Here is an 8,583-nt window from a genome sequence, read left to right as displayed (position 1 = left end):
ATGCCCCTGCGACTTTCCAGCGTTGCATGATGTCTATTTTCACTGACCTAATTGAGGACATAATGGAAGTTTTCATGGATGACTTTAGCGTCTATGGGAACTCCTTTTCTGTCTGTTTGTCAAACTTGTGAACGGTCCTTCAGCGGTGTGAAGAAAAGCATCTCGTGTTGAATTGGGAGAAGTGTCACTTCATGGTGCGTGATGGGATTGTTCTCGGTCACAAAATCTCAGAATAGGGGATCGAAGTGGACAAGGCAAAGATAGAAGTGATGATGAGTTTACAGCCTCCAAACTCTGTCAAAGGAATCAGGAGTTTCCTCGGACAAGCTGGTTTCTACAGAAGTTTCATCAAGGACTTCTCCTAAATCACAAGACCACTTACTAGACTGCTCTGCAAGGAGACAAAATTTGAGTTCGATTGCGATTGTTTGGGCGCTTTCCACACGATCAAAGGAGCTCTAGTCAGTGCACCCATTGTGCAACCACCAGATTGGGAGCTTCCTTTCGAGATAATGACTGATGCAAGCGATTTTGCGGTTGGAGCAGTGCTCGGCCAACGAAAAGATAAGAAGCTTCACGTGATCTATTATGCGAGTAGAACACTAGACGAAACTCAATGTCGCTACACAACTACAGAGAAAGAACTTCTGGCAGTTGTCTCTGCCTTTGAAAAAATTCAGATCTTACCTAGTTGGCTCCAAGGTGATAGTGCACACGGACCATGCAGCGTTGAGATACTTACTAACAAAGAAGGATGCAAAACCAAGGCTGCTCCGATGGATCTTATTGCTCCAAGAATTTGACCTAGAAATCAAGGTTAAATAGGGCATCGAGAACGGCGTCGCAGATCACCTTTCCATAATGAAGATAGATGAAGAAACAACCCTTGATGGCAGCCTTCCAGTAGAACACGTCTACTCGATCAGTCTCGGAAGCATCGCAGAACAACCGCTCCGTCCGGATTTCTCCAGCGCACTGGAACACCTAGTCTGTGCGATCAAAAAGCAATACCTCAATCTTCCATGGTTTGCTGAGATTGCCAACTATTTGGCTGCTGAAAAAGAACTAGTCAAATTCACTGGCAATGATAAACGAAAATTCCTAAGAGGCGCCAGACATTACTATTGGGATGAGCCATTCTTGTACCGAAATTGCAAGGATGGAGTATTCCGACGGTGTGTATCAGAGTCTGAGATTCCAGGAATCCTCTTTCATTGTCACGGCTCCTCTTATGCAGGGCACTTCGCAACATTCAAAATCGTGTCTAAGATCCTACAAGCCGGCTTTTGGTGGCCAACAATGTTCCAGGATGCCCACTCTTACATCTCTAGGTGAGACTCATGCCAGCGCCAAGGGAGCATCAGTAAGCGGAATGAGATGCCTCAGAACTTCATTTTGGAGATAGAAGTGTTTGATTGTTGGGGGATTGATTTCATGGGACCATTCCCACCATACTTCAAGAAAGAATACATATTGGTGGCAGTTGACTACGTTTCTAAGTGGGTGGAAGCAAGCCAGTCCCACAAAAAACGCAAAGGTGGTGACTAAGATGTTCAAAACCATAATCTTTCCAAGATTCGGCGTACCAAGAGTGGTCATCAGTGATGGGGGTAGTCAATTCATCAACAAGATCTTTGCAGGTCTATTGAAGAAGAATGGCGTGAAACACAAGGTAGCCATGCCATATCACCCTAAAAAAAGTGGTCAAGCGGAAGTTTAAAACAGAGAGATCAAGAGAATCATGCAGAAAATAGTCAACACCAGTCGCAAGGACTGGTCACTCAAGCTAGACAACGCTCTCTGGGCCTACAGAACAGCCTACAAAACACCGATCGGGACCACTCCCTATAACCTGGTGTACGGTTGAGTTGGAGTACAAGGCAGCATGGGCTGTGAAGCTACTCAACTTCGACATCAAACCAGCAGCAGAAAGACGATCCATGCAGATCCACGAGCTGGAAGAAATTAGGCATCTCGCCTATGAAAGCTCAAAAATCTACAAGGAGCGAACTAAGGCCTATCATGACAAGAGGATCAGCAGCCGAAACTTTCGGCCTAAGGATCAGGTGCTCCTTTTCAACTCTAGGTTACGATTGTTCCCTGGAAAGCTGCGATCAAGATGGTCCGGACCATTCACCATCAAAGAGGTCCGCTCCTACGGAGCTGTTGTGTTGCTGGACACAAAAAATGAGGAATTTGTTGTCAATGGCCAGCACTACAAGAAATATGAGTATTGGTAGCAGTTGGTGGTAGCACGAATTCACCAACTGCTACCAAAAATGTCAATATCGGATCATAATTCTATCGTAGCATTTAATTTGCGCTAGGAAAAAATTTCGCCGAACGGAAACGTAAAAGTCACTTTTGTAGCTGGAATACCATTTTAGAGGCAAAACACTTCGTAAAATTTTACATTCGCACCATAAAAAAAAAAAAAAAGTTATTTTTTGCCTTAATCATTTCCTTTTTACAGAGAAGAAAAAGAAACTTATTCAAACTCTCTATTTTCTTCTCCATTGATCTATCATTCCAATCAAAGAAACACATTCATAGTCGAATTCAGGAACTAATCCGTCAAGCCCTTGTACCGCCGCTGGATGTCAAAGACTTGTTCCACCGCCACTGGTACGATGTCAGCAACCCTCCGTCGAATCGTAATCCACTCCTCCGTAAAGCGCACCGGGAATTTGACCCCGCCGTGCCTTTCCTCCGCCGTGAGTCGCCTATCTTTATCCTTCTCCTCCGTCTCATCTTCGCCCCCATCAAACCCGCCCCCTTCCCGGATTCGAACCCGGACTCCACTCAAACTTAATTCGAGACATGGATCCAGAATATGAAACCAGGCTTACCAGACTATGATCAAACAAGCAATCACCGGAAAACGGAACAAGTTTGCCGAAACCCTAATCGATGAAGTCGTGGCCGGCGCTTGCGAAATGAGTGCTCCTCTCTACAACACTATAATCTGATTCTGATGTGGCCGTAAGTTCCTTTCCAATCGACCTTTCGATGATTACAACAAGATGCTTCAATCAGATGACTCAAAACATATACTCAAGTTGAATGTTTGCTATGTGTATCTTCACGCCGTGAGATCGCTTACTAAACAGATGAAATCGAGTGGAGTGATTCCAGATTCATTTGTGTTGAATCTGATAATCAAGGCTTATGCAATGTGTCTTGAGGTAGATGAAGCTATAAGGGTATTCCGTGAGAAAGGAAGGGTGGCACAGGGACAGGGTTTAGGGTTTTACAAGGCGATGAGAAGCAAAGGAATGGTTCCTAGTGGGAGTTCGTACATTGTTTTGATATGTAGTGTTGCAATGGAAAGGAGATTGGACGAAGCGGGGTTGTGTTTGACATGTTGGCGAATTCTCTGTCTCCGGATATGATCGGAGGATCTCTCTGGTAAGAATAATCAAGTTCGCTCCTTTCTTATCAAAGTTTCATTCTTTTTATGTTTGTGATGATACTTTTGTTTCAAGCAAGTTAATGATTATCTTGCGTTCATAAAAAGTTTATGTCTTGCGGGTTTATGTTTATAAGTTAAATGACAGTTGATAGCAGTTGGGATCCCTTTTACAATATTAGCTACCTCTTCGGGTGCTTTTTTGATGTTTCAGATTCTTTGCAGCTCTTTATTCGGCGGAAACAGTGGACCGGTTCCGTTTCCGGCGAGCATGCGAAGGTTCAACTATGGTAATTCTCTACATGTCCTTAGGATTATTGTAAAGCTCGTACTTGTTCTTAACTTTGTAGAGCTGTGATTAGGTGGAGATAGTGTTTACTGAATTATTAGATTAGTGAGTGGAAGGTCTTATGTTGTAGTCTTGAAGTATAGAATCGCCATGTAAAAAGCTTGATTTCCAAACTGAGATGAGGAGATGAAGAGTTGATACATGGATAGAGGAAGGAATTTGGAGCAGGCAGTAACTTTGGTGATTTACCACAGTAACTTTATTGTTACTGTGGTAACTGAGTTATAAGACTTGGGAAGTTACCTTGCACCTATTTGGAGAGTGAAACACGCCAGGGGGAGTATGGATAAGCAAGGAGGAGTTTGGATAAGGTCTGGTCAAGGGAAGAAAGCTTTAGACAGGCTGGCACAGCTGGAAAGCTAAAGCAAGATACCCAAGCATGTTAGGAACCTTATTGGCTAGTTTGAATAAGGCATCTTTGACTACACATGCTTCTTATCCTAGCTAGACTGAACCTGGACGTTTTTATGTATCCCTACTCTATATATGTTGTAAACTCTCTCATTAATCAATCAAATGGAGTTTTGAGTATTCTCTCTTGTTCTTTATTCTCTTAGTCTCTCTTAAATCTCCAAATCTACACTAATCATCTCTTGATATTTATTCATCACTCTACATACACAAAAGTGTATAGAATCGCCATGTAAAAAGCTTGATTTTGATACATAAAGTAGTGGAGAATCATTTGGAAGTGGAATAAATCTCATAGGAGTTAGGATGAAGAAGCTATCCCACTTTCAAATCAGGTGATCCCGGTTTTCCTGTTTGGGAATATGACAACTTCTTTGTCATTCTAATCAAACCAGGAAGAATCGCGATGTAAGAAGCTTGATTTTGATACATAAAGTAGTGGAGAATCATTAGGAAGTGGAATAAATCTCATAGGAGTTACGATGAAGAAGCTATCCCACTTTCAAATCAGGTGATCCCAGTTTTCCTGTTTGGGAATATGACAACTTCTTTGTCATTCTAATCAAACCAGGAAGAATCGCGATGTAAGAAGCTTGATTTTCATACATAAAGAAGTGGAGAATCATTTGGAAGTGGAATAAATCTCATAGGAATTAGGATGAAGAAGCTATCACACTTTCAAATCAGGTGATCCCAGTTTTCCTGTTTGGGAATATGACAACTTATTTGTCATTCTAATCAAACCAGGAAGAATCGCCATGTAAAAAGCTTGATTTTGATACATAAAGTAGTGGAGAATCATTAGGAAGTGGAATAAATCTCATAGGAGTTAGGATGAAGAAACTATCCCACTTTCAAATCAGATGATCCCAGTTTTCCTGTTTGGGAATATGACAACTTCTTTGTCATTCTAATCAAACCAGGAAGAATTGCGATGTAAGAAGCTTGATTTTGATACATAAAGTAGTGGAGAATCACTATTATGTGGAAAAAATCTCATAGGAGTTAGGATGAAGAAGCTATCCCACTTTCAAATCAGGTGATCCCAGTTTTCCTTTTTGAGAATATGACAACTTCTTTGTTATTCTAATCAAAACAGGAAGAATCGCCATGTAAAAAGCTTGATTTTGATACATAAAGTAGTGGAGAATCATTAGGAAGTGGAAAAATCTCATAGGAGTTAGGATGAAGAAGCTATCCCACTTTCAAATCAGGTGATCCCAGTTTTCCTGTTTGAGAATATGACAACTTCTTTGTCATTCTAATCAAAACAGGAAGAATCGCCATGTAAAAAGGTTGATTTTGATACATAAAGTAGTGGAGAATCATTTGGAAGTGGAATAAATCTCATAGGAGTTAGGATGAAGCAGGTATCTCACTTTCAAATCAGGTGATCCCAGTTTTCCTGTTTGGGAATATGACAACTTCTTTGTCATTCTAATCAAACCAGGAAGAATCGCGATGTAAGAAGCTTGATTTTGATACATAAAGTAGTGGAGAATCATTAGGAAGTGGAATAAATCTCATAGGAGTTAGGATGAAGAAGCTATCCCACTTTCAAATCAGGTGATCCCAGTTTTCTGTTTGGGAATATGACAACTTCTTTGTCATTCAAATCAAACCAGGAAGAATCGCGATGTAAGAAGCTTGATTTTGATACATAAAGTAGTGGAGAATCATTATTAAGTGGAAAAAATCTCATAGGAGTTAGGATGAAGAAGCTATCCCACTTTGAAATCAGGTGATCCCAGTTTTCCGTTTGAGAATAGACAACTTCTTTGTCATTCTAATCAAACAGGAAGAATCGCCATGTAAAAAGGTTTATTTTGATACATAAAGTAGTGGAGAATCATTAGAAAGTGGAATAAATCTCATAGGAGTTAGGATAAGGAAGCTATCCCACTTTCAAATCAGGTGATCCCAGTTTTCCTATTTGGGAATATGACAACTTCTTTGTCATTCTAATCAAACCAGGAAGAATCGCGATGTAAGATGCTTGATTTTGATACATAAAGTAGTGGAGAATCATTAGGAAGTGGAATAAATCTCATAGGAATTAGGATGAAGAAGCTATCACACTTTCAAATCAGGTGATCCCAGTTTTCCTGTTTGGAAATATGACAACTTCTTTGTCATTCTAATCAAAATAGGAAGAATCGTCATGTAAAAAGCTTGATTTTGATACATAAAGTAGTGGAGAATCATTAGGAAGTGGAATAAATCTCATAGGAGTTAGGATGAAGAAGCTATCCCACTTTCAAATCAGATGATCCTAGTTTTCTTGTTTGGGATTATGACAACTTCTTTGTCATTCTAATTAAACCAAGAAGAATCGCGATGTAAGAAGCTTGATTTTGATACATAAAGTAGTGGAGAATCACTATTAAGTGGAAAAAATCTCATAGGAGTTAGGATGAAGAAGCTATCCCACTTTCAAATCAGGTGATCCCAGTTTTCCGGTTTGAGAATATGACAACTTCTTTGTCATTCTAATCAAAACAGGAAGAATCGCCATGTAAAAAGGTTGATTTTGATACATAAAGTAGTGGAGAATCATTAGGAAGTGGAATAAATCTCATAGGAGTTAGGATGAGGAAGCTATCCCACTTTCAAATCAGGTGATCCCAGTTTTCCTGTTTGGGAATATGACAACTTCTTTGTCATTCTAATCAAACCAGGAAGAATCGCGATGTAAGAAGCTTGATTTTGATACATAAAGTAGTGGAGAATCACTATTAAGTGGAAAAAATCTCATAGGAGTTAGGATGAAGAAGCTATCCCACTTTCAAATCAGGTGATCCCAGTTTTCCTGTTTGGGAATATGACAACTTCTTTGTCATTCTATTCAAAACAGGAAGAATCGCCATGTAAAAAGCTTGATTTTGATACATAGAGTAGTGGAGAATCATGAGGAAGTGGAAAAAATCTCATAGGAGTTAGGATGAAGAAGCTATCCCACTTTCAAATCAGGTGATCCCAGTTTTCCGGTTTGAGAATAAGACAACTTCTTTGTCATTCTAATCAAAACAGGAAGAATCGCCATGTAAAAAGGTTTATTTTGATACATAAAGTAGTGGAGAATCATTAGAAAGTGGAATAAATCCATAGGAGTTAGGATAAGGAAGCTATCCCACTTTCAAATCAGGTGATCCCAGTTTTCCTGTTTGGGAATATGACAACTTCTTTGTCATTCTAATCAAACCAGGAAGAATCGCGATGTAAGAAGCTTGATTTTGATACATAAAGTAGTGGAGAATCATTAGGAAGTGGAATAAATCTCATAGGAATTAGGATGAAGAAGCTATCACACTTTCAAATCAGGTGATCCCAGTTTTCCTGTTTGGGAATATGACAACTTCTTTGTCATTCTAATCAAAATAGGAAGAATCGTCATGTAAAAAGCTTGATTTTGATACATAAAGTAGTGGAGAATCATTAGGAAGTGGAATAAATCTCATAGGAGTTAGGATGAAGAAGCTATCCCACTTTCAAATCAGATGATCCCAGTTTTCCTGTTTGGGAATATGACAACTTCTTTGTCATTCTAATCAAAACAAGAAGAATCGCGATGTAAGAAGCTTGATTTTGATACATAAAGTAGTGGAGAATCACTATTAAGTGGAAAAAATCTCATAGGAGTTAGGATGAAGAAGCTATCCCACTTTCAAATCAGGTGATCCCAGTTTTCCTGTTTGGAATATGACAACTTCTTTGTCATTCTAATCAAAACAGGAAGAATCGCCATGTAAAAAGCTTGATTTTGATACATAAAGTAGTGGAGAATCATTAGGAAGTGGAATAAATCTCATAGGAGTTAGGATGAGAAGCTATCCCACTTTCAAATCAGGTGATCCCAGTTTTCCTGTTTGGGAATATGACAACTTCTTTGTCATTCTAATCAAACCAGGAAGAATCGCGATGTAAGAAGCTTGATTTTGATACATAAAGTAGTGGAGAATCACTATTAAGTGGAAAAAATCTCATAGGAGTTAGGATGAAGAAGCTATCCCACTTTCAAATCAGGTGATCCCAGTTTTCCTGTTTGGGAATATGACAACTTCTTTGTCATTCTAATCAAAACAGGAAGAATCGCCATGTAAAAAGCTTGATTTTGATACATAAAGTAGTGGAGAATCATTAGGAAGTGGAAAAAATCTCATAGGAGTTAGGATGAAGAAGCTATCCCACTTTCAAATCAGGTGATCCCAGTTTTCCTGTTTGGGAATATGACAACTTCTTTGTCATTCTAATCAAAACAGGAAGAATCGCCATGTAAAAAGCTTGATTTGATACATAAAGTAGTGGAGAATCATTAGAAAGTGGAATAAATCTCATAGGAGTTAGGATGAAGGAAGCTATCCCACTTTCAAATCAGGTGATCCCAGTTTCCTGTTTGGGAATATGACAACTTCTT

General features: G+C 39.4%; 1 pseudogene; it reads left to right on the top strand.

Moving 5' to 3' along the window:
* Positions 1–705: 705 nt before the first annotated feature.
* On the top strand, positions 706–3,926 carry LOC125593209 (annotated as a pseudogene).
* The last annotated feature ends 4,657 nt before the right edge of the window (positions 3,927–8,583 follow it).

Source organism: Brassica napus, chromosome C9 (genome assembly GCF_020379485.1).
Source record: "Brassica napus cultivar Da-Ae chromosome C9, Da-Ae, whole genome shotgun sequence".
NCBI classification, from domain to species: Eukaryota; Viridiplantae; Streptophyta; class Magnoliopsida; order Brassicales; family Brassicaceae; genus Brassica; species Brassica napus.
This window is presented reverse-complemented; position numbering and strand designations above follow the sequence as displayed.